At 37.4% G+C, this 26,281-nt stretch overlaps 1 pseudogene; it reads right to left on the bottom strand.

Moving 5' to 3' along the window:
* Positions 1–6,360: 6,360 nt before the first annotated feature.
* Positions 6,361–15,235, bottom strand: LOC116146126 (annotated as a pseudogene).
* Positions 15,236–26,281: the final 11,046 nt, after the last annotated feature.

Raw genomic sequence — 26,281 nt, 5'->3', positions numbered from 1 at the left:
CCCCGCCAAAACCTTGTTAGCCAACCTTTTGGCTCCCGTACTGTCCGTTATTCTTTTTTCCTCAACCTCACCTGGCAATTCCCCACATCTTAAGCCAGTCACCAATGCATATTCCATCATCCCGAAATGTATTGGCTTTCCCTCCACCATAAAGCACATTTCGTGCTTTTTGTTGCTTTTTATTGAGTGCAGCAACATATAATGCACTCTCGACCCCCAGAATGTCATTTTCCATTTTGTGTCCATACCCCAAAAATGACTGAAACAAGTCTCTTTGAATCTCCTTTCACTATTCCTCACTGTCCCTAAAATCCCCGTTATTCTCGTTAAAACATCCCAACTTGACCTCACTGTCACCCTCACAAGGAAGTATGGTACTGTATCGCTTACAACCTCCAATCCATACTCTCTATAGTTTACGCTCCGGAAAATCTGCATAATTGATATAAACAAAATATCAACAAAAAAATTAAACCAAATCAAATATAAACAAAATACGTTCCGGAAGAATCGCTTAAGCGATGGGCAGATGATTCGACCTCATACAAGATCTCTTAAGCAATCTGAAATCGCTTAAGCGATCTCAATGATCGCACAAATGATCGCTTAAGAGATTATAGACCTCGGCAGATTTGGTTCTACCTCGGAATAGATCTCTTAAGCGATTACAAATCGCTTAAGAGATCTTGTACGAGGCAGAATCAACATCTGCCAGATCTAAGATCGCTTAAGCGATCTTTTATATTGCTTAAGCGATTCATCGCCTTTACTCTTAAGCAATCCAAAATAGCTTAAGCGACCAAGAGTAAAAGCCATCAATCGCTTAAGCGATGCAAAGGATCGCTTAAGCGATCTTAGGTCTCGGCAAGTACAAATACCTTTTCTTCAGCGGCCTCCTCCTCTTTGGCGGCCTCCTCCTCCGCGGCCTCCTCCTCCTCCTCTGATGAACTCTCGCCGGACTCCTCTTCCTAGCCTGAATTCTACCCGACCTCCTCTTCCTATTCAGAACCGTTTTGCTCATGTTCTCTCTCTTGTTATGCCGTCGTCGTCTCCGCTGCTGGAACATCTTCACTGATCGGAGAATCCACAGGAGCAGCCATTGAACTGCTTGCGTGGTCGGACTCTACAATTCGAATAGGCATTAGGTTTTCCTCATTGTTAATGTCAACCATAGTTTTAAGAAAGGAAGAAACTTTAGGATTGAATTTGGGTGTGAAAATTCGCCGGAATGTGGACTATTATCGCCGGAATGTGGCTGTTATCGCTAAGATGCGTTTAGGGATTGAAGATATCGATTTTTGCCTTAATTGGTTTCGATTAAGTGATTTGAATATTTGGGGCTCTTTTATAAATTTCAAATTTTAAAAACTTTCATTAATTATGACTTTGTCCTTATATGTTTTAATCTTTTCATTTTAACCCATTTTACATGTTTAATGGATCCTAACTGTGCCACGTCAGCTTCTCTAAATAAATAAATAAAAAAAAAATGGTAAACAGTTTCAAGGCCATTTTTTTAAATCCAAACTTGGGATGGTCGGTCAGCTAAATTTCCTCCACAACTACAAGCATTAACGGTACATGCAACACATTTCAAGCACATTAAGATTTAATACTATTCTGACCTACATTTTTTTTTTTTTTTTTGGGGGGGGGGGGGGGGGGGGGAGAGATATGACCGAGGGTATTCAAACCAGTTTGTACGCACTTCAACTAATCTTACAAGACCGTAAAATTACCAATCAGGTAAATCTCCTTAGTGGCTACTCATATTAGTAACCGAGGGAAGTCAAACTCAGAACCTCTTAAGTAATACATTCAAGAGTCTTAGTTGACCGCTCAACCACCCAATTGTGGTTATTCTGATCTAGATTGCTAGCACATAATTTGCCAGATTGCCAAGAATATGGAAGAATTATTATGGCCTTTCAAGACAATCTAAATTTATCCATAACATTCTTTAAGCCAAAGTGCTAGACAGAGGGATCTTAAAGCGAATATTGTCAGCTTCGTGTAATTGTCTGTCGTTACTTCCAAAACAATGAAAATGCATTTAGTATATTCAAAAATTAAACCAACTGTAAACAAGTAAAGATGTGTTAATGCTTGATTTTGAAACCAAGGACTAGGGGTGTAATCGAGTCGAGTGGAGTCGAGTATCTGTCAAATCGAACTTGACTTTATCACTACGTTATTGAGTTCAAGTTCGAGCTTGATCGAGCCTAAGAAATCAAGTTCGAACTCGAATTTAGTACTTGAAATTGGAAATTGAGTTTGAATTCGAGTTCGTATAATAAAGTCTTAATTGAGTTTGAACTCGAACTCGATTTCAAGTTCATCTAAAAAAATTGAAAAAAAACAGTAGTACTTGATGACAGATATCCCCACTACAATTTGCTGTGTATTTGCAACCTAACTATCTTCACTCATGCAAACACCATTTCCAATACACAAATGACAAATCGCCACCAATATTTTTCAATTTACCTCAACCGAATTGTAAATATAACACCTTTTCAGTGTTCCCAACACTTCTCAATGCATTATGCTTGAATCAGAAATTCTAGCAACTAATCACAACAAACACTTCTCAATGCATTCAGCTAAAATAATCATTTACATATAAACCCCAGTACCCCATTGATGCATCAGTTTATACATAACCCATAAACCACACTGATTAAAATTCCAAAACCCAGAAACCCCACTAATAACATTCCAAGACCAACAAAATTTGACTAAAAGTGGACTCTAGTTTCACTTAGGGATTTCAGTTTCATAGTACCTAAGCGTCTAAGAGGCAAAGAGGAGATGAAGCAAGATGGCGACCGACAACAGCAAAGGAGAGGGAAGAAAATGGCGAGAGCAAAGGAGAGGGAAGAAAACAGCGACGACGACAACGATTATGAAGAAGGAGAGAAAGAGATAAAATGATTTAGGGATTTTTGTATACAATCGTGTTTTACATTATCTCAACAGGGGTGGATTTGCAACTTTTTAAACTTATAAATTACATATAAATTACATAGGACCCCTAATACTTTAAAAACTATCAATTTAACCCTCGAGCTTGGAAACAATCACGAACATATCGAGTCGAGTTCAAGCCTATATCGAGTAGAGTTCGAGTAGCTCGTGAGCTACTCGACTCGATTTTCACCCCTACCAATGACCTCGCACGTGCAAAGTGCTAAGTTAGTCTTAGAAATTACATGTGTTTAATTATGAGAGTTGATTTGGGTCACAATAGCATGGAAAAACTTAATAGTAAATGAGACAGTAGTGAGAATTTTATAGTGATTCGGATGCTTAAAGCAATTTCTACATTCACTGTTTCTTTATATGAGTGTTCTTGGTTATCAGCCAATGTAAACCCCGCGTTATTATTCCGATGCCCTAAGGTATGAAATTTACCTTTTCAAGTAATTTTCTTTTTTTTGAATGAAAGGGTAAAATGGTCAATTTACATGTATTTCGAGATGTGGCTATTATAAAGTGTAAGTGGTGATGTCATTGAAGAGAAATGAGGGTAGAATGGTCATAAAGTTGATTGATATGGTTAAATGGCGTAAACGGTAACCAAGGATATAATGGTCTTTTCATACAAATCCATATTATTTAAGTATCCATAAAAGTGCACCAAGGGTAAATTAGTCATTTACCTAATGGGATTGCTTAATTGTTAAGTGTTTTAAAGAAGTCAAATGACATTAAATGAGTGCTAATCATTATATTGTGGTGCAAATGACCAAAACGCCCTTATATGAAAAATTTATGCCAAATGACCCTTATATCTAAGTAACAATGGAATAAATATTTACATGGTTTTAAGAGAGAGTAGTCGGCCTTGTACACCCCAAATTTATCATCTTCTTCTTCATCTCTCAAATCCACCATAAAAGCCACTAATCCAAGCATTTTATTCTCAAATTTTCATAGGATTTCAAGTTGATTTTCAAAGGAGATCACCATCCACACTTAAAGAACTTCAATTTCAGGGTTTAAGGTGAGTTTCAAAACCCTAGTTGTTCTGATCTTTTAGTTAAAAGAGAAATTCATAAGTGGTTATGTGTGTAAGGTAGAAAGGGGAAACCTTTGGAGCTAAGGAGGAGTGTCCTTGTGCTTTGAATACTAAGGTAAGGAAAAAATCTCCCTTATGACTACAATTGATAACACCTAGGGTTTATGAAACTTACATTTATTTATGTTAATATGAGTGTGATGCTATGTTTTGGTTATGGATTGTTTAAATGGGTGTGTTGATTGGTGTATGTGTGCATGTGGAGGATGATTATGCCAATTAAGAGATTTGTAGTTGGACGATGTTTTGGCACTTTTTGGTTCTGTAAAAAGGGAGGTTTTTATGGCATTTTATACCTAGAATGACATGGCAAATGATATGAATGTGCAAATGAAGGTGACATGGTTAAAATGAATAGAATTCAGATTTGGCTTTTTGAGACTTATACTGTACATGCTTTAATGAATCAGTCATAACTGAAGTTATAGAAGTCCAATTGAGTTGATTCTTGAAGCGTTAAAAATTTGAGAAACATACCTAAAACTTTTATGTTTTAGCCAAAAAACAATTCGAATTGGAAGACAAGGGAAAATTTTCTTGAAAAGTGACGAACTATATGGCATCCACCTTCTTAATGGAAATTCCCATTTGTTTCTAATTCTAATAAACCCCTGAATAATCTTACTACTGAAATTCCTTATATTGTATGAGAAATTGAATGAATTAAGTTAAGAAGTTTAGTAGGAGAATATAGTATAATTAAGCATGGGAGATGTTAGTCCATATCTTTGCATTCATAATGGCAATGTATATAGCTTATTTAGTTGTCTTATGAAAAATTTATGAAATGTTAAAGAATGAATTCCATGAGTCTCTTGAGGTATAAACCAAGATCAGAAGAATGAAATTCTTATGGAAACCATGAGTCCTTTGAGGTGACAACCAAGAACAAGGTAATGGTTTAAATGAATCCGATCGGATAACAAAGACTAATGAAACCATCAAGTATAAAGACAAAAGAAATAAGTATGCCATGTATATGAATATTTCATAAGTCATATATGTTCTATGTTATATTATGTATGGTTATGTTGTGTCTTATGTTTATGAGAAGAGTCCAAAGTGTATGATATGTTTTATGAACTTATTATGTCAAAGAATGAAGGTCATGTTTTGTAGGTAAGTAAGGTCCTAAGTAATATATTTGTATAATGAACCTTAATAGTTTATAAATAGCCACATTCCTTACCGAGCGATTAGCGCTCACCCCACGAAATGTTTTAAAATGTTTTGCAGATAAGGATTAAGGCATGAAGCTGATAAAGGATTCCGAGGGATGCTATGAGCATGAAGGGATGTTTTAATTATGACTATTGAATGGTTTTGCTAGTATTTAGTGTAATAATTATGTTTATATCTCATAATGCAATAAATATGTCCATGTTATTATGGAATATATATGTTTGTGTTAATAAAGGAAATCAAATTGCTAGTAAATTTTGTAAAAGTGTGTATGTTCTCGTAAGTACTACTATGGATTTCATAATGTACTCCAAGAAAGGAAACTATATTTTTTTTACTTGTACAATGAACTTATTATAGTTTAGAAATTAAATTAAATTAAAAATATATATATTTAAACTACAAGTTTATTCTTTAAATAGGATTTTAAAATAAACTTATTTCCTAGGCATGCGTTTTCTAGGTTCTCAATGGCCAAGGGATACTTAGGAAATACCCAGCTAGGGAGGGGTTTTACAGCCAAGTTACAAGAGGTCACGAACAACGAACAGAGTTACAAGAGCTTGGTATTCAGAGAGAATACTAAGTCAGTCTCTTTCCCATAAGTTGTCTTTGCTATTTGTTTTTATGAGAATCAGAGATCCTGCTTTTGTGAAGGGAGTCCTCTATTTATAGCCGCTAAGTTCAAGGTAATGATTACAAGTCTACAAGTGGGTAGGTGTTGTGCAAATCATTCCTTACGTCTCATTGGCTGATAACTTAGGAAATATCCTTATATTATATGGGGCTTGGATAGCTGTGCGGACCTTATTCATTCACAAACAAAACTTGAGCCTGCTAAGTTTGTAACAGCTGTATTCTGTCTATCTTGAGTCGACATGGCAAATTCTGGACAGTGTAAAGCCTTCCTGAACTTTGATTGGCGTTTGCTGATGTAAACTTACGTCAGCCCTAATTTTTTAGACATAACAAGATGAAATCTCAATCATATCAACTAAACAATATTTATATAATTATATATCAAAATTGGACTTACAACTAACAACACTTTAATGATTGCCATTGCCAATAATAAAGTTGGATCAAAGGAAAAGTATTTAATTTTTGAATCTTGTGTTTCAACTGATACCGGTATTGATTCCAAAGGCTTCACCGCCATGAGGACCGGTAGGCTTCTTGATGTCCTAAACTTGCCCTCTACGACGCATTACTGCCTTCTGATGCTTAGTCTGCACATTACAGAAGAAAGTGATTTAACATTTCAGGGGATTAAGAGGATACTACATAATAGTATGAAATATTTGAAAAATACCCTCTTTTCTTTCTTGGATCCTTTAATAGCTTCTTGCGTGGACGAGTCAAGTCTCTGTTCTTCACCATCTGTTGATGGAAATTGGTAGCAAAACAAAGTTTAAAGTTAGAAAGCAATGAAGGAAAAACACAAACATGCAGATAAAATGACTGTGTCCTCACTTGATATGTGATCTGCCGTTTTCCGTCCACGGTTTCAGGCAAAGATGGGGTCACTTGAGTCCTGCAAAAAAAAAAAAAAAAAAAAAATGCTTTCAGATGCAAATACCACAAATTGTCAGTATTAACATTAATTGATATATTAACAATAGGGGTGTAGTTGATATTTTTTAATGTTCAAGATATGCATTAACAATTGAAGCATAGTGCAAGAACAGACCTTGCATGAATCTCAACTTTAGTAGCAAGTTTTTGAGCTCCTTGTTGTTTCACTTGTTGGTAGAATTCATCTTCCGAGTGTTTTGTATCTTGATCCTCTCAATCACCCTCATCATCCTCTAAGTTGCCACCATCTTCCTCAGCCCCAATTGTGCCAAGTTCATCCCCACCATCATCCTTAGACTTAATTCCAGCTCCTGCTAACACTTTGATGCGTGTTTCCTACAACATGCAATATGTAGCAAGTATACTAATCGCTCAAGTAATAAAGTGATGAGTGAGTATCGTTCCCACGAGGACTGCTAGCTAAGCACTAATTATCCTACTGTTCTCAAGTTGGAGCAACCGACTTCTTTTGGATTAATGGGAGCAATTTTAATTAAAGAAAACAAAATCTGAAATTACTGACTAAAATTTAACTATGAAATGCGAGATGAAAAAAAAAATTACGGATAAAATCAATTCAATTAAAAAGGGTAGGGTTTTGACTTCATTCGGACTTTATAGGTTAAACCTAAAAATTAAGCTACATTCACATTCATATGCATTAGTTGTAAATCGAACTCACTAAAGTGTTAAACATACATTCTCAGACTATGTTTTCCTATTCTTCCTTATTAACTAACCGCACCCAATAATTTGAAAGTTAACAATTCCAAACTCATTAAGCATAAGAATCCTACAATGATTTCATTAATTCTTGAATCTATCTCTAGCATCCAATACTATAATGGTGATTACCCAAGAAGCCTAACATGATTCATTTCTCAATCTCATCATGTTCATCACATAAAGCATTAAAACTCAGAGCAAACACACAATTAAAGCATAGTCATATGAACATAAAACAATCAATCACTTAACCCATTAAAATCCGAATTACAATCAAAACCCTAACCCGACATGGGTTAGTTCATAGCTAAATTAACACTACAAATAAGAAAAACGATAATATTCAAGTTCAACATAATGAAAAGTAAGAGAAAGGACAAGAAATCTCCCCAAATGATGAATCCCTTGGTTCAAAATCGAATCTTCACCCTTCTAATCGCTAAATCTCTCCAAGCTTAATCAAAGAAAATGTAAAAGCTGCTAAACCTACTTCCCTGGACGACCTTGGACAAAAAGGCTAAGTGTTTCTTTTATATCACCCCTAAAATCCTAAGAAAAACACGCACGAAGTAAAACTGTGCATTTCACAAAACTGGAATTTAGCGAAGAACCAAACAGATCTGGTGCGTGATTGGCTCACTTTGCCGCGGCGAAGTACAAATCTTCGCCGCGGCAAAGCTTTTTGAAAAGTTTTGAAATCACAGAACTGCCACTCTGCTTGCATCTTCGTTTGATTTTTCGATTCTCGATGCTCTCCCTTTGGAACAAGCCTCATTGTGCTTTATCCTGCTTCAGAACTCTCCTAACTTCTGAGATCCACTAACTTCTGAGTCAAAAATTTCCAATTTTGTCCTTATTTGCTCAAAATGTCCATTCTAACCTGAAACACGAAATGTAAAGAATTTAGCAACAATTCAGGTCAAAATGCACCAGAAAGTACCTGAAATCCGATTAAAAAGTCTAATGAAACTGTATAATCCACGGATTATCACACTTTGAGCTCATGCTTTCTCCGCCTTGCTCCGATATCATCTCTCTTAGGTAAATCATCATCACCAGAAACAACCTGCCAAAGAGGAGTAAAATTTTGTGGAGGTGTGAATTTTAAGTTCTTAATAAAATTTTACCTGAAGGCATAGAAAGAAGAGATGATATAGTCAAGTGTTATACCTTTGGTTTATTTGGTTGACCAATAACAAGTTGGGAATGTTTATTCGGGCGCAATGAGCTTGCATGCCCATTACTCTGTCCACCAACATCCATATCATCATCATTAAAATCATCATATGTTTCAAGTTGTCTGTTCCATTCCAAGTACAAAGCATTACTTTCCACAATTTAGAAGAAACAAAATAAAAAATTAAGGAACATCAGCTCAAAGTAGTACCCATTCACTGGTTTCGAACGTTTCCTGGCTTTATCAGGCTTCAGAGCAATAGTATACCAAAGACTCCCTTCTGCTTCAATTTTTCCTCTAGGGCAACCCTTACTTTTAACATTTCCATGCTCTGTACACCAACTTGATCATTCTGACATATTTGTAAGTCTCAAAATTAGCACACGGCAAAGGGCAACAACAGAATACATAATGCCATAGTTAAAAAGAAAGGGTAAGGAAAAAAAATAAAACAGCCTGGTCTGGAACACAATATTTCACCTGACGCTTGCTTTTCCCTCCTTTATCCTCATGATCCCTCAGAGACTCCTCCTTTTCTAACTCATTTGCATCAGAAGTCTATGGTATTACAAGGAAAATAAAGAGCTTACAAGATTGACTTCTAGAAGGAAAAGTGTAAAATATGACAGACAAAATTCAATTTGCAACTGCCACTGGTGGTTGTTTCATCTCAGTTGATGATCTTTCCTGACAGAATCAGATACCATTACAGCATTTTCTTTAACCAAGTTTTTCACTGTTTCAGAGCCGGTATGGTCTTTCTTCAAAATCTCATCAAATTCAGATGAAAGATTTGCATCAAGTTCTTTCATCTGTGAAGTGGAACATGAATCAGAGATTGTCAAGTCTAGAAAAATAACTGCCATGCTATGGGAGAAGAAAAAATTTAAACCCATGATTATAGAGAATAATTTAGGCTATATAAGGAGAGCAGAAGACCTTATCTAGCAAACCCTTGATCTCTACAAGGCGAGCTATGACGGGATGATCACGAGCTGGCTGCCCTCCAGACTTGAGAAGAAGATAAAATGTTATGACTTGGCAATAGGCCAGTAGAAGAAGTTGCTTCACCTCCAGATAATGCACCCCACCTTCCAACTTGATCTCCCACTCGTTAACCTTTACAAAGCATCAAAGTAATTACGATCTTGAATACAAAGGCATCAATTGAGAAACTTGACTATGTATAAATTGTACGATTATAATGATTTCTTCAAGTCAAAAAACTTGAAACTACACAGAGCGATATAATGTAAAACAATAATGCAATATTTGCACAGACAAACAAGATACTAAAAACTCAACATGATAGAAAATTTTCCTACCAAGTAGATTCAAAATGCAGAGATCAACATCCCAAGACCTGGTATTTGACATTCTAAGGCTACAGAACATCAAGAATGACATAACATTTCACTGATAATAAAACAGTCAAAGAATAATACCTTGCTTAAAAGCAAATTAACTTTATTATCAAGTTGTGCAAGTGCATCGTTCAACTTTGACAGCAAACCAACTAATTCAGGAGCAGAACTGAAGGGGCAATATATTAGCCAACAATTTAAAAGCAAAAGACACAAAAAGGCAACAGTCAAAGATAGACAGAGAAAACAATTTGTAATTTAAAGCATTGTTAGTATATAATGGAATATGCTAAAAATCAAACACCTAAAAGCACTAGAGTAGACAATATACTTGTCCCTTAATTTCTGCATATCAGAACAAAAAGCCTAGTCCTACTCAACCATAGGTGAAGAACATGCCCTTCTAACTATCAAATCGTGTCAAATAAACATAGAACATTGATGCATCTCATTGGAATAATGATAATAAACTTTACAAACACATAATTGCATTATATTTAATGTTTTACAGGATACTTTGCTGAAAGACGACTTGCTTTTAGCACATTTGGGTTGAAGGATACAAGTGTCAGAAGCCTGCATTCAGTTGGTAGTATTTTGTAAGATGAAATCCTGTTCTGAAAAACTTTATCCCAGTAATTTATATTATTATCTCATAGATTCAAATAATAGACAAATAACAATTTTTTTTTTAATAAGAAACTCATAAATCGTATTAACAAAACAAAGCACAATTTAGAGCTCACATAGATTATCTATATGTTTTTATGAAACAAAATGAGAATGATGTAGCAAACCCCATTTACTATGGAAGGCTTAGTTGAACAGAGTTATTTATAGTGACTTTCTTACTAACTTTATCACGATTACCAAACAACATATAGACCATTTTGCAATTTGTTTTCAAAGTAAGGTTACCTGTATACTACATCCATTTGCTCCTCCCTTGACAAAGCATTCAAATCTTTCTTGACCTCCTCATAAGTTGTACCCACATCATCCACAGCTTCTTTGTTTGCTGCAGAGACTGTTTTGCTTTTTGCTTTAACCGAGATTTCCTATATAACAATATGTTATGGTAACATGTTTCTTATGATAATTTAACATTATGTTAGGATCCCACATTGAGAGGGAAAAGGTGTTTGCATGTGGTTTATAAAGGCTTGGACACCCTCCTTTGACAAGCTAGTTTTCCAAAGAGAGTTTTATCCAAGCCCACAAAAGAACCACTGCCAAGCTTAATTCCTATCAAAGATCCACTATCCAATCTAATTCTTATCAATTTGGGAGTGGATTCCTATCACATTTGTACTCCAACTTTGAGCTAAACTATTTTTAGTATTGAATTCCTTTCACTTAAGAAGGAGACAACTGCTAACTCAAAGGAACAAAATATTGTGGAAAACCCACCTCCAAGGTTAATTCCCTATCACTCTCATCTTCACTGTCAATAGCGTCTTGAAGTCCATAGTCTTCCATTTCTAAAGATTTTGTTCTCTCTCTCAGCATTCTTACCACCTCTGCCTGACTGCCTCCTCTTCTACAGGAGAGTCATCATCGCTTGATTGCAACTATAAATTTATTAGAAAAATTAAAGTGAAGTCAAAGAACTTCAAAGCATAGAAGAACATAAAACTAAGAAGTTATAACGCTATAAAAATAAATAGAAAAACAGGTACTAATTGGATACATAAATTCAGGACAACAGGGGTGAAAGGATAGTTATAACCGTAAACATAAGTATTAAATCCTTACCTCAAAATAGCGATTGTAGCCATAATAATACTGGCTCTTCATCCCACCCCATAAAGTCTTCTTATCTTCCTTATCCTCATCATCATCATCATGCATTTCATCTTCAACTCCACCAAATTTTGCCCGCAAAAATTTTTGTTGCCTTGCAACTGCAGATGACAGAAGATGCAATAAGTGATCCAGTTAAAAAAAAAAAAAATTAGCCTGGTGTGCTCTAAATAATTATAAGAAACCACAAAGAAGAAGAGAATGTTATAGCAGAGATTTGACGGAGTTGCAGCAACCATTACAAGTCGAAGTGAAGAAACCAATTTTGATTTAGCATGGAACAAAATTTAGGCACATTTGGAAGCTTGATTAACAAAGAAACTTCTTTCATAATTTTGAAGGGCCGTCTTACAGCAGCCTTTCTAAAGTGGCCACAAAGGTTATTCTTAAGTTAAAGCTGCAATTCAGCAGCTCCAATAACTTGTAAGGAAACATCATACATGGCAACGGAAAAACGAAATTTATTTACATCACAGATCGTTACTTACAACCAAGATCAGGGCACAAATTTACAGTTTATACATAATTTTAGAACTGGTAGAATTTCAGTTTACAGTTTAAGAAATCATATGCACATTTGGAGGTTCCTTCAATCTTGTCTCTGAACGTATTTCACTACTGTTTCAAGAGTAGGATCGAACCAATGTAGTCCACATAAAGACAACCCAATGAACTAAAAAGGAATTTACTAGATCCTTTTTAGTTCTTAAAAAAGAAATTAATCAAAAAAATTCCCAAACAAAAGGAATCTGGCGTGGGAGAGAATGAAAAGGGCTGGAGTTTTGTTTTGAGTGGAATAATAAATCTTTTCTTTTTTTATTTCACAAAGTGTTGCACTTATATAGTGCAACACTATACCCTATTCCATCATGGAATGAGTTTGGACACCAACCCAAAGAACTCTTTGTCTCCAAAAAGCCTCTTTAAGATATTTTATTTTAATTATCATTATCTCAATTCAATTCAATTAATATATAATATATTAACATTTAACAGTAATGATAATTTGTTTAAATATATGCGAACTCATAGTTAAACGTAATCTTACTTATTTAATTTTAATATCAAATTAAACAAAGGCTACGATCTCAGCAAATTTAATTGTACTGTAAAATTACCAAAATACACTTTCACCTAAAAAGACGAAAACGCCCTTCTTGTAAACCGGTTCTTAAATTATCTTCTATGTGTGTGACCCGTGGGCTCCTTATCATACCGGTAGTGTGTAGTATCGTGATTAACACCAATTAATCGTCTCACTATACACAGACCAAGATTGATCTCTAGCAAGGCATCATGGCCACCCGATAGATTCGGATTCAGTGAAGCAGCTACCTGTCAACGATATGGTTATCGTACAATCCACCATAGTCTTGATACACTCCTTGATGCAACCAATCACCATCGTATTGACAGCTCTGAATAAAACTGCGTAAGGCTAGTGTCAAACTGCACCAATCGGTGCGCAAGGCACTCTAGTGATCTCAAGTCTAAGAATCACATGCACCACCATTCGTTAGAGGATTTGTTCCATAGACACTGGGGTTACCATCCATATGGAATCCTCTGGTGGGTTAGTATAGTGAACTTGCTGCAGTATATCCGCCTACAGCAAGCACCCATGTGTTACACCAGGTTGTCACCAAACAACCTTGACAAGTGAGATCAGTCACTGCCTTTCGACAGGGTCGTTCAACACTATGATAGTCTTACCGTATTATCTGTGCCCTTACTTCAGAATAATACTGGGGCAACAAACATTTCTAGAATAGCAACCATATGTGATAATAGGGTTCTCACTATCAAGATTTGAAAAACTTGATACCCACGTCACGGTTCTACCATTCTAAGGACATATATCAATACATATTGCAATAATAATGATTTACGCGATATAGAATAAAATGCCTTTTATTATTGATTAATGAACATTATTACAAAGAGTTAATTCTACAATAATTGATTGGCTCTAGGGCATCTACTCTAATAGAGTCAAGTATGTTGTGGTCGTAGTGGATTATTTCACCAAGTGGGTCAAAGCTGAACCCTTGGTCGCCGATCACTACCAAGAAGCTCAAGGACTTTGTCTTCAAAAATATAGTGTCCCACTATAGAATTCCTCATGCACTCATCTCTGATAATGGAAAGTAGTTCGATAGCGAGGAATTCAAGCAGTTTTGCAATGAGCTTGGGATCCGTAAAAAGTTCGCCTTAGTCGCAAGACCGCAAGCAAATGGCCAGGTTGAAGCTGTCAACAAGACCATCAAGCATACTTTGATAGCTAAGCTTGGCGCTGCCAAAGGTAATTGGGTCGACAACCTCCCAAAAGTCCTATGGGCATACAGGACAACTCCGAGAACCTCTACTTCTGAAACACTTTTCTCGCTAGCATATGGTTGCGAGGCTATGATCCCAGTGGAAGTAGGCCTAGTTCACTTCGAAGAGACTTGTTCAATGAAACAGACAATAAAGCACTTTTGCATGCAAGTATGGACTTAGTTGAAGAATACCACAGCAAAGCTCGGTTAAGGATAACAGCCTACCAACAGCATGCGAAAAGATTCTTCAACTCTAAAGTTAGGAGAAGAGACTTTCAAGTCAGCGACCTAGTTCTAAAAGAAGTCGTTCTCGGTACAAGGGAACCAAACGCGGGAGTATTATGACCAAACTGGGAAGGCCCCTACCGCATCGCCAAGGTAATACTACCAAGGACTTATCACCTCAAAAGGCTCAATGGTTCCAGAGTACCACGAGCTTGGAATGTTGAGCATCTTCACCCCTATTATCAGTAATTCTGAACTCGCTCTTTTAACCTCCTTGTAAAAATTCCCTTGTAAGCTTTGTAATTAAGATCGCTTTTAAGCCAAATTCATCTTGTATAAATGTATGATCTTGTTCCTCGCATTATTTTTAATTTCTGTTTGCATATGTAATATTTGTGAAGTATGAAAATTTATAAGTGTTGTCACAAATAGCGGGAGAACGTCTTTCTATTCGCATATGTAATGTTTGTGGAGTACGAAAAATTATAAGTGCTACCGTAAACAGTTTAAGAGTAATCTTTTCATTAATAAAGTTCTAAGTACATAGGCAGGAATGTGTGAGGACAACAAAGCAAGGTTGTGGGAAAAGTAAAAGTAGAAGCGATCACTGGTTTTTGTCCCCAGGCGCTTCGGTTGCGACCCCGACCTCTCCAAGCTGGTCTCTGACATACTCCTCCGGATGATCCTCTTTCGGATAAGGCCCTAGACCTTCCTCCTCATCATCAGCTCTCGCCATGGAGGCTAGGATCCTCTGGTAATCATCCAAAAGCTCGGTGAGGTCCATGGTCGGGTTCTTTGGCCGAAGGGCATAAATGGACTGAATCGACTAGTCAACGGCTTTCCTCTCGATTTCCCATTCTTGTCGCTTCATCTCTTTAGTTAAAGAAGCAACCCGCCTTTGGGACATTTCCAGATCCGCTTCAAGTGCCTTCTTTTGCTTCTCGATCGTCTCCCATAACCGAGCTCTCTCTTCCTCTACCTGCAAGGCCCATTCGGAGTTAGCCTGAAGCTTTGGCTCTTTCTCGCAACACTCTTTAGTGAGTCTAGCCACTATCCTCTAAAGCTATTTAAGCTCTTCTCCCCTCTTCTCCAGCTCGGCCTTCTGGAAGTCCACCGTGCGAAAAGCAGAGTTCCTCTCCAACATGTACTGGTTCGTCTGAACGGTGAACAGGCTTAGCTCTTTTACCGTAGCTGCTAAGTCGTGCTTCAGCTGCGTGTTCTCTTTCTTCAGCTCGAAGAGTCCCCTAGCCTCTTCTAGTTGGATCTTTTGTTGGGCCAGGTGCATGGCAAGCAAAGACTGTATAGTGAAATAAGCAAGCATTAGACTCTGTCTCCTTGAAAAGAGCAAAGGAAGTATTGGAAAGTCCTCGACTAGGAAAAACCATCTTACCTGGCTTTGCATTTGAACTGCCCTGATCATCAGGTCCACAGGGTGGGAGGCCATGAGCTCTTCAAAGACTTTGGCAAGTTAGCACTCCAAAATGGTGAACACCACCGGCTGCAGGTGCTCTGGAAGTTGACCCATAGAGTCCAACACCCATGTGCTAGTTCCTGAAGTAGAGGGCACCTCGCCAGCCGTCCCTTTGCCTTCTCTCCTCCCAGAAGCCGTGATCTCCTCTTGTCCCCTGTGCTTGATGGCTCAAGACCATTGTAACCCAGGTCAAGCACCTCGAGCTCCCTCCCAAGCGAAAAGCCTGATAAGTTGTGACCTCCTAGGTTGCACCCCTTAGCCCTCCGGCTCGAACTCTGACTCCTCGGGCTACAAGTTGAGAATTCACAGGCTGAGAAAGTTTTGCTGGTTGTTCGATGGGTGGCTGCTCCCTCACTTGCTCTCCTTCGACGAGGGTGTCGCTAGGGCCCACCTCGACTGATTCTGTGGCGTCGACCTGGGGAAAAATGAGCCCCCTCTCTCTCAACGACCTTGGCACTTTGGGTGGCATATTCGCTGCATGCAAGAACTGTTAGTAAAAAAGTTCGCTAAATGCAAAAACAAAAATTTTCTAAGACTGCCGACACTTACAAGTTAAGGTTTGCAAGGTCGCTTCCGAATTGAAGAAGCCGTACTTCCTCAAATTTGCAGTTGTTACTAGCAGTTTCGCGTCACGGCAATAATCTAGCAAGTTACCGAATGATACTATTCGGTTGAAGTCAGTGAGATCTGTCAACCTGGTCGACTTGCATTCCTACAAAGAGACAAGAAAGTTCGTTAGAAAGCAAAGCCAAAAAGAAAAGAAAAAATTCACTAAGTACAAGAAGGGAAGACGTACTCGATTCCTTAAATTGGCAGACGCCGTCGTAACGAAAAAAGAAAAACTAGACGCTGTCGTAACGAAAAAAGAAAAACTTAGTCTCATACGCCCCGACATTATTGGGTAATTAAAGATGCCTCTCTCAATTGAAAATCGCTTCGAGAGGTAATAAGAATCCTTATCCTTGCTCTTCTTCAAGTAATACGAGCAAGCGAGCTCCCGCGTAGTCAGATGGCCGAGGCCGTTCTCGGCGCATGTGATATACATACTAATCAGCTATTTCTTCTGAATCAACCACTAAATCCTCTCTTTCTCTTCTCTCTTTGTTAAGTTGTTTGGTGGTTCTCTCAATCTCAAGATCAACAGGAACCATTGGCTAACGTCTCGCTCTTCGCATAAACTGCACAAAATAAAATGAAAGAAAGTGAGATCACAAACCAACTGAAAATTAAAAACCAGAGTAAAACAGACAATGATGAAAACAAAAATTAAAACTCCAATCTAGCTAACTATAGAAAAACTCAATGTTAACTTAAAACTCAATCCCCAAAAAAAGCGCCAAAAACTTGATGCGTTGTTACTACAACATGCAATATGTAGCAAGTATACTAGTCGCTCAAGTAATAGAGTGATGAGTGAGTATCATCCTACGAGGATTGTTCGCTAAGCACTAAGTTTCCTACCATTCTCAAGTTGGAGCAATCGAATTGTTTTGGATTAATGGGAGCAATTTAAACTAAGACTAAAACAAAATTTACTAAACTAAAATATAACTACGAACGCAAGATGTAAAACACGGATAAAATCAATTCAAACAAAAGGGTAGGGTTTTGACTTCATTCGGACTCTATGGGTTCTTTCTAAAGAATTAAACTAAATTCATATTCACATGCATTGATTGTAAATCAAACTCTCTAAAGTGTCAAACATACCTTCTCAGGCTATGTTTTTCTACTCTTCCCTGTTAACCTTCCGCACCCAACAAATTGAAGGTTAATAAATCTAAGCTCATTAAGCACAAGAATCCTAGATTGATTTCATTGGTTCTCAAATCTTCATTGGTTCTCGAATCTATCTCTAGCATCCAATACTACAATGGTGATTACCCAAGCAGCCTAACATGATTCATTTCTCAATCTCATCATGTTCATCACATATAAACAGTAAATTCAGAGTAATCACACAGTCAAAGCAAAATCATATGAAAAGAAAAACAACATATTACTTAACCCATGAAATTCCGAATTACAATCAAAACCCTAACCCAAAATAGGTTAGTTCATGGCTGAATCAACAATACAAACAAAAGAAATGAAAATAACAAAATTCAACATAATGCAAACAAGAGAAAAGACAAGAAATCTCCCCAAATGACGAATCCACTGGTTTAATCTTGAATCTTCACCCTTTTTAAATCTAAGTTCGCCTAAAAATCAATCTAAGAAAATGTAATAGCTCCAAACCCTACTCGAAGACGAACCCCCTTAACGAAAAGACTAAGTATTTCTTTTATACCTTGCCCAAAATCCTCAAACTTAGCCTAAAAACAAAACTGTGCGTTTTACAAAAACTGGAAAATGCAGACTTCGCCGCGATGAAGAAGGAATCTCGCCGCGACGACAAAACAAGCTAAATCTGGTGCATGATTGACCCATTTCGTCGGGGCGAAGAACAACCTTCATCGCGGCGAAGCTTCTTGAAGAATTCTGAAATTATAAAATTGCCCTCCGCTTGCTTCTTTGCTTGAATCTTCGATCTTCGGTGCTCTCCCTTGGGAACAAGCTTCATCGTGCTTGACTCTGCTTCAGAACTCTCCCAACTTCTGAGATCCGCTTACTTCTGAGTCGAAAAACTCCAAATCTGTCTTTATTCGCTCAAAATGTCCATTTTAACATGAAACACGAAATGTAAGGAATTACGTAGCAATTCAGGCATAAATGAACTAAGAAGTATCTAAAATTCGGCCTAAAAGCTTAAATAAACTAGTATAATCCTCGGATTATCAATAGCCATGGCTATCATATATGCATTCGGCATCAGTTGCAGAGGTGCGACCTCGAAGTAATCAAAGATCGACCTGATAAAGGGGTGGAAAGGAATTAATGCCCCGTATTTGAAAATGGACTCAGAGACCATGGCTATTCCCTCTAGGGGATTTCGAGCTGTGTACGACCTGTACCAGAATATGTCTACACTAAGTGCGTACTGTTCTACCACCCTCTGTATCTCCTCCGGGGTGGCCACTGACAGAATCTCCTACGAAGAACCCGCTGGGGTGTCCTGCGCCTGCAAGCTTGTCCCCTCATTTGTTCTGGTCACTGTAGGGTCTATCTCTTCTACGGTTTGAAAAAGGGGGACATGTAGAGATTACTCAGTCTCCGTACAGAATTTTGTACAACGACATGGAAGAAAAAAACCCTAATGTATCTTCCAAAAACCCTAAAAAATCCTTGGGCACCACCCCCAATGATTCGTACCCTAAAAAAAACTTATTCCTCACAGAAAACTAGCCATAAACACCCACCATCATTGCCTAAATAAGCTACATTCGAAGCAGAAAAAAGATAAGTAACAGTAGGATCTTCCTTACCTCTTGGCTATGGAGGGTGAACTTCTTGCTATGAACGGAAAATGCCCACCAACTTGAAGGATTGAAAATCTGGTCTCGTGAGAGCTTTTTTCTTTTTCTGAAAGTATGAGTGTTGTGACATTGCTTAAGGTAAGCCTGGGGTTTTATAGTGGAGGAAATGGTGATTGGTCTTCCCAAAGCCAAGCGACGTTTGGGCAGAACGCGTCTCTCGCCATTGATCATGACCACATGTCATCAATCGGCAAGAAGGAGTAACTGCCATGCTTCGAGAAATTCAATCATCACTTCTCTCTGTTGAAATAATCGAGTGACGGCTCGATTCTCTCCTCCATATTAAATGCACTCTCATTCGTAGTTAATGCCCTAATAAAGAATGTCGTTTCAACATGGCTTGCATTTAATGTGCATGGCTGGCACTCATTGCGCACAGGACACGTCTGTTAGAATAAAGGATACTTCATTAATGGATTAGCTATCAGGCGTAATAGATAACATCTGAAGAGGTCGTTGGAATAGAACAATCTTCATCGCATGTCGGTTGCGAAGCAATGTGATTCCTTGCCTCCAGAAGAAATATGCTAAGTGTAATCAGGTCATGGACCTCGGTTAAATAAGAGGCGCATCGATACGGTACTGAGTAGGGTCTAATCTAGGTCATTGACTTCACAGAAGAAGACCATCTCAGGTCGCTCGTAAAGAAATGCTCTGCGACCTCGTTGTATCCAGGTCGGCTCAACTAGGCGTCATTTGGGATATGTCAAATCATGGCACAATTATGAAGTTCTCAAGGTTCGATCCTTAAACCTTAAAAACTGGGGGACTTCTGCTATGCCTGAAAAAGCAAGGCTGACGTGGAGCCTCGTTAGTAAAGGATGGTCAGAGCTTAGAAGGGTTCTATGTCGTCCAGGTGCGGCCACATCGCGCCTAGCCCAAGTGGTATGGTTCCTGTCAGTGCCACAGGTGAGTGCCAAGCCAGCAAGCGGCTAGAGATTGCCCACGCGTCAAAATCCTGCTTTAGTCGAGGAAATCCCTTAGGCAGGTGACCAATGGGACACAAAGAAAGGATTTGCATGGCACCTACCCACTTGCAGCTTTTATAATCATTACCTTGAATTCTCCTACTATAAATAGAGGACTTCCCTCTCATTTGTGGGGATTAGCTAATTTTACATTGAAATAGCTCGCTCGCTCTCTCTCTCTCTCTTTCTCTCTCTCTTGCTCTCTTGTATTCTCTCTCTAAACTGTAACTTCGCTCACTAAACGCGACCTGGCCTCTCTCTCTTATTAATACAATATCAATGGACGTAGGATTCGCTTTTAAGCATCCGAACCACTTTGAATATTGCTCTTCACCTTTTATTTAATTCAATCCCCTCATATCACGTATGACTTCTAAGTCTTTTTAGCATTTTACACGTGTGAGTAGTTGGTGTCAAAATCCAGCATCAACAAACAAAAAGAAGTATTTTAAATAGACCATGTATACATCTTCTCCTGTGGCATATCTACTAACATAATCTTTCAACAACTTCTCAGGAGCTGTATAAAGATGGTGAAACTAATGAGCATAAGTACCAATAAAAATGTAACATACAATTTGTGATGAAGGCAAAATGGTTAGAGAGTGAGAGGATAAGACATACTTGATGGATTTAAGAAAATTTACTTAATGCAACTTAATTGTAGAGACACAGTATGTACCAACAATAATAGCATATGAAGAGAATTTTGAAAAATTGCAGAAAAAATAATTCAGAAAAAACTACATTTTGGAGACAATCAAGTTTTACAGTTTCCAGTGTAAAACTTGACTGGACTGAGAAGTTTTATAGCATGATACGGCAAAACAAAATATAAGCAATTGAATTTATTAATTCAAATTCTGGCATTACAACTATATGTCCATACAAACAGCAAATTTAGACAGAATATATAATTCAAAGTGTTTACTAATAACTATGCAGTTAACACACAAGAGATAAAACTACAAGTGAAGAAACATGCGATTAAAATCAAGTCATGCTACATCAAACCAAAAAAAAACCTACTAAAAGCATTTAAGAAAAGTTTGTGAACGTAGTATTATTCTATTTTTATTTTATAAATTTGATTTTTAGGTTTACAACATTCTCTGTTCGGAATAAAATACAAGGTCAAAAGGGCCCAAAGATGACAGCCCAAAGGTCTAATATAGGCTAGAAAAGACATCACTTGTGGGCTAGAAGATGAGCCCAGTCAAGTTTATACATCCTGGTTAAGGCGAGATAACTGGGCCATGGTTGTGGGCTGACACTAACATAAATCCCGCGAAGGGATACTGGCCCAATAGCCCAATAGTTGGCACCGCTCATGTAGAACCACCACTCTCTATGGAGTAATCTTTGTTAAGGTAATTGTCTACTTCCCATAATCTTTGGAGTCACTTACAAAAAAAATACATAGATTAGGAAGTATCTTACATAAAATATTTGATAAGTATTATTTTCAAAATATGTTTATTTGTTTGAGCTAAAAATAGATTTAAAAGTAGTTAGTTATATTTAAAAATTCTGTTTGATATAAAAAATGAGTAATGCTACAAATCCTAAATTTGTATTCCAACTCATGTGGTAGTTGAGTTGGCAAATTAATTCACTTACCCCATCATCCTATAATTAAGAAGATGTTGCCAAATCAAATGCTATATGAGTTGGAATATAAATTTGGGATCCCAACTTTTCATGTATAGCATTATTGAAAAAAAAAGAAACTCTACCTCTGATTTTAGTCACGCCAATTAACACTGCCTCATAGAGAATAAAAATAACTTTCTACATCAGTATTGAGATGTGGTTAATGGTGCATTGTGGATTGCAATTCTTAATGTTGGATACATTGGTTAATAAATATTATTATTATTATTATTATTATTATTATTGAATTAATGAATCATATTATATAACATTGAATTATTATTTTTATTGTATTTAAGGAACCGGTTTACCTTAGAGTACCAAAGATGGAAGAGTGTTGTTAAAAAAAATCAGAGACTTGTTCTTCTGAATTCAATGTCGTTGAGGTAAATTTTTCTTTGAAATCTATTATTATTCATTAATATGATTTTAAATTTNAGAATAAAATGCCTTTTATTATTGATTAATGAACATTATTACAAAGAGTCAATTCTACAATAATTGATTGGCTCTAGGGCATCTACTCTAATAGAGTCGAGTATGTTGTGGTCGTAGTGGATTATTTCACCAAGTAGGTCGAAGCTGAACCCTTGGTCGCAATCACTACCAAGAAGCTCAAGGACTTTGTCTTCAAAAATATAGTGTCCCACTACAGAATTCCTCGTGCACTGATCTCTGATAATGGGAAGCAGTTCGATAGTAAGGAATTCAAGCAGTTTTGCGATGAGCTTGGGATCCATAAAAAGTTCGCCTTATTCACAAGACCGCAAGCAAATGGCCAGGTTGAAGCTGTCAACAAGACCATCAAGCATACTTTGAAAGCTAAGCTTGGCGCTGCCAAAGGTAATTGGATCGACAATCTCCCAAAAGTCCTATGGGCATTCAGGACAACTTCGAGAACCTCTACTTCGGAAACACCTTTCTCGCTAGTATATGGCTGCGAGGCTATGATCCTAGTGGAAGTAGGGACTAGTTCACTTCGGAGAGACCTGTTCAATGAAATAGACAATGAAGCACTTTTACGTGCAAGTCTGGACTTAGTTGAATAACACCACGGCAAAGCTCGGTTAAGGATAACAGCCTACCAACAGCGTGTGAAAAGATTCTTCGACTCTAAAGTTAGGAGAAGAGACTTTCAGGTCGGCGACCTGGTTCTAAAAGAAGTCGTTCTCGGTACAAGGGAATCAAGCACGAGAGTATTGGGACCAAACTGGGAAGGCCCCTACCGCATCGCCAAGGTAATACTACCAAAGACTTATCACCTCAAAAGGCTCAACAATTCTAAAGATGACAGCCCAAAGGTCTAAAATAGGCTAAAATGGACATCACTTATGGGCTAGAAGATGAGCCCAGACAAGTTTATACATCCTGGTTAAGGCGAGATAACTGGGCCATGGTTATGGGCTGACACTAACATAAATCCCGCGAAGGGATAACGGCCCAGTAGCCCAATAGTTGGCACCATTCNGAGTTAAGCAGCCTAACGCTCACACAACTAACAAGCTCAAAGTATAAAGTTTAGAGAGAGAAGTTGAGAGAAAATATAAACTCTATATTGAAAGGATTCAAGTTATGAAATGTACAAGGGAGGGGTGGCCTATTTATAGGCTAAACCTCCTCAAATAAATGTCTAGATACATTGAACACTTAGTCCTTAAGTTACTTAATTCCTAAGTAAACACTAGGTGGCACCCTTAGGTGGCAACCTTAGGTGGATGGATAAGCATTATCCATTAAGTGTCTTTGCCACTAAGTTTACTTAACTCCGAAGTATACTTAGCCACTAAGCAACGTGCATCCCACTTGAGTCACCAAGCAAGCGGGTCGTGACACTAAGCCTAAAATGAATTTCAATTCATTTGCTTTATACTACTACTAGTAGTTTGGGTTAATCGTGTCATACAAGTCGTAACTAGTATTTCACATGTGCTTTAAGAGTATGCTTATTCACGAATCTTTTCTGCAAGTCATCTCGAGGCTTTCAAACGCATCCAAGCAATTGGTATCCAATTGAAAGAGAAAGATAGAAAGCATAGATTCGCATCGCCTACTTGCTGAAAGTAGAAATGGAATGGCTGATCATTCATTGTATGAAGTTTTTAAGACCTCACTAATCAGCCTTACACTTTCTAGTTCATAATGAATGAAATGAACCCACATATGAAAAGAAAATTCCTCTCCCTTTTACTAAACCATGGGGAGCCCCGAGTAGTTTAGCGGGCAAATTTAGTGGTCGTGACGATAGCTTTCTTAGTGAAAGATCAGAAAAGATTTCTCTTCATCATGAGACTGATCGGCTCCGCCGTAGACACTTGAGAGACCTCCACAAGGCAGTAAGAGGACAACAAGCAAAGAGTTATGCTTTCATTTCTTTGTTGAGATTGAAATCAAGTTATTTAAAAAGAGGGTAGGTATAATGCACGCAGGCCAAGTCAAGAAAAGGACTTCCTTACTTTTCTTTTCTAGTAACAGAGAAAATTGATGTTCACAATCTCGGTATTGTGTTGATATAGCTCGTAAGCGGCAAAATGCCATGGGTTGCAACCTTTGGGGAGGAAATGGACATGGTGAGATGGGTGGAGACATTCAAATGTCGTGCTCTACTCTCAAGGACCCGCTTGATGCCTGACTTGTATTTTTGGCATTGCTAGAGGGTAATTGACCTCCACACTTTAGATTCTGATATAAATGGGGGTAATAGTGTGAAAAGTTCGATAACTGAAAATCTACCCACATATTTGGTCAACAGTAAGCCATATTGTCTTCCTCTACTTAAAAAGGGAAAAACCACGAAAAAAAAAGCCACAAAAAAGTCCACAAATCTCCATAAATCAAGAATTCCGTTACGGGTAAGAAATTAAAAAAAATAGGGGTAAAAGTGCAAAAAGCCTAATAACTGGAAATCTATCCTCAGATTTGGTCAACGATCAGGCATATTGTCTTCCTCTCCTCAGCAAGGGAAACATCAAAAAAAATCAACACAAAAAGAGTCCACGAATCTCCTGAAATCAAAAATTTTGTTATGGGTAAGAAAATCTAAAGAATGAGGGTAAAAGTGTAAAAAGTTCAATAATGTGAAATATATCCACAAATTTGTTCAACGGTTAGCCATATTGTCTCCCTCTCTTCAATAAGGGAAAAACCATGAAAAAAGTTCCACAAAAAAAGTCCATGAATCTATGAAAATCAAGAATGTTTTTATAGGTAAGAAAATTTATAGAATGGCGGTAAAAGTGTAAAAAGTTCGATAACGAGAATTTATCCACAAATTTGTTCAACGGTTAGATGTATTGTCTTCTCTCCTTAATAAGGGAAACACCACAAGAAATAACACTAGAAAAAGAGTTCACTAGTCTATGGAAATCAAAATTCCGTTACGCATAGAAAAATCAAAAGAATGGGGGTAAAAGTATAAAAAGTTTGATAACGAGAAATTTATCCACATATTTGGTCAACGGTCAGCCATAATATCTTCCTCTCCTCAACAAGGGGAACACCACGAAAATAACACCACAAAAAGAGTCCACAAGTCTCTAAAAGTCAAGAATTTTGTTATGGGTAAGAAAATTTAAAGAATAGGGGTAAAAATGTAAAAGTTCAATAATGGGAAATCAATCGCAGATTTGGTCAATGGTCAGGCATATTGTTTTCCTCTCCTCAACAAGGGAAACACCATGAAAAAAAATGCCACAAAACGAGTCCACGAATCGCCAGAAATCAATAATTTTGTTACAGGTAAGAAAACCTAAAGAATAGGGGTAAAAATCTAAAAGTTCGATAATGGGAAATCAATCTGCAAATTTGGTCAATGGTCAGGCATATTGTCTTCCTCTCCTCACCAAGGGAAACACCATGAAAAAAGCTCTACAAAATGAGTCCACAAATCTCCATAAACCAATATTTCCATTACGGGTAAGAAAATCTAAAGAATAGGGGTAAAAGAGTAAAAGGTTTTGATAATGGGAAATCTATCCATAGATTTGATCAATTTTTAGATATATTGTCTTCCTCTCCTCAATAGGGGAAAGATCATGAAAAAAATGCCACAAAAAGAGTCCACGAATCTCTGGAAATCAAGAATTTTATGATAGGTAAGAAAATCTAAAGAATGGGGGTAAAAGTGTAAAAAGTTTGTTAACGAGAAATCTATCCACAAATTTGGTCAATGGTTAGCCATATTGTCTTCCTCTCCTCAACAGGGGAAACACAATTAAAAAAACAACACAAAAAGAACACGAATTTCTAAAATTTGATAATTCTGGGTGCGTTTGGTTTAGTATTTTGGATAGGATTTTAGGGATAGTATTAGGTTATTGGAT

The sequence above is a fragment of the Pistacia vera genome, unplaced genomic scaffold (assembly GCF_008641045.1).
Source record: "Pistacia vera cultivar Batoury unplaced genomic scaffold, PisVer_v2 Contig472, whole genome shotgun sequence".
Classification (NCBI taxonomy): domain Eukaryota; kingdom Viridiplantae; phylum Streptophyta; class Magnoliopsida; order Sapindales; family Anacardiaceae; genus Pistacia; species Pistacia vera.
The sequence above is the reverse complement of the archived record's forward strand: the minus strand, read 5'-3'. Positions and strand labels throughout refer to the sequence as shown.